Source organism: Montipora foliosa, chromosome 3 (genome assembly GCF_036669935.1).
Source record: "Montipora foliosa isolate CH-2021 chromosome 3, ASM3666993v2, whole genome shotgun sequence".
Lineage (NCBI taxonomy): Eukaryota > Metazoa > Cnidaria > Anthozoa > Scleractinia > Acroporidae > Montipora > Montipora foliosa.
Genome location: NC_090871.1, coordinates 23,402,296 through 23,403,750, shown reverse-complemented (window position 1 = coordinate 23,403,750; position 1,455 = coordinate 23,402,296). Strand labels below are relative to the sequence as shown.

At 39.9% G+C, this 1,455-nt stretch overlaps 1 long non-coding RNA gene across 1 annotated transcript in view; it reads right to left on the bottom strand.

The window, feature by feature from the left end:
- Positions 1-1,369: 1,369 nt before the first annotated feature.
- LOC137994636 (uncharacterized) overlaps positions 1,370-1,455 on the bottom strand; it is a 5,034-nt gene continuing 4,948 nt past the window's right edge. Inside the window, exon 3 of the long non-coding RNA XR_011122158.1 lies at positions 1,370-1,426. This is a non-coding gene — a long non-coding RNA (uncharacterized lncRNA). The remainder of the gene's footprint in view (positions 1,427-1,455) is intronic.

The following is a 1,455-nucleotide window of genomic DNA, read 5'->3' as shown; positions in this document are numbered from 1 at the left end:
CGTTGTGAAGGATGGAACTCGGGTTACACTCACTCGTTTTGCTTCGCTCACTCGTTCGCTAACGCGATCTTTCATAACTCGTGAATAAAAATCGTACGCACTCCCCAACCATAAGTAATCGATATATCTGATTAATTTTTTGGTGTGTAGTATCGTGATCAGGGATTATTTTTCCATCGTCCAACATGATCTGCAAACATTTTTTGGAAAGAAAACTTATTCCTGGGTACAATATCACGAAATATATGGATTCAACTCTTGCGGTTTTGTTTCGGTAACTTATTGAGTTGAATAATAAATTTGTATATACATTCGAACTATAGATGACTAAGAAAATTCATGCGACGTAACTATTAGATGGTATGTGAAGTGCTAGTTTTCTACCCATGTAAACCATGTGAGCGTTAGCCCTACTAATGAATTGGTCCAACACAAGGACAGAGAAAACTCACCCTGGGCGGAGTCCCTGTTCTTGGGTGGGCCCAATTCCATTAGTAGGGCTAACGCTCACATGGTTTACATGGGTAGAAAACTAGCACTTCACATTAAATTTTAATAGTCCAGTCTGTTGACATAAGTTGCTCACGGTCAACGTTTGCAAAAACGTAACCCTTCCTTGTAAGAAAAATTCATGGTCACGTTTAATTACCTAACCACACTCCTCAGTTATAAAATTGTCCGTCCTTAATGGCTGAAAAGGCAACAAAGTGCAGGTACTTTACAGCTCGTTAGGTTTAAGAAGCACTTCTGTTTGTCCATAGGAAAATAGTGAAATTGGCATGGACAGGATCGTCATACTGAGTCTACAAACAAATCCAAAAAAAAAAAAAAAAAAAATAGAAATTGCGATGAAAGATAATAACACTCTCCACTTCACGTAATCAATATTGGTCATAACACCACTAGCAGTCCTAGTATACTCCCACATAAGCCAGTTTCATGCGTTCTGACTGTTAAAACGTGATCACTTGGGAGATTTAAATCAAGGAAGCAAATGCCCTTCAAAATATCAATCATGTTAATGACCTATGCAGCAGGGTAGCCAAAGTAAGGGCGAGGTGCAGCTCTGTGAGAAATTGGTTTTTTAAGTTAATATCTGTGTCCTAAACAAATACCTGGCACTGAAGAGAACATCTCCGTTAGGTGAAATACGTAATCCCTCACTGGCAGGTATTGCGCTGTCGGTCTGTACAGCCTGGATTGACTTGATGCCGTAAATATACGTATCGGGGGGTCCATAAGTAATTTTTGACAAGATCCACTTTAAAAACGATGAACTGTTTTACCGCCTGCTTGATGTTCATCGTACGCCAAATTTGGATCATGCCAGCGCTGCCTGAAGAAGAACTCCAGCGAAAAATCCATATCTCCAGTGTCCACTTGAAGTGAAGCGACTCAATAGAAACGTTGACAAGTACAGCATCATCTAAAAGTGTGGAGCAAAGGGCGATCAAA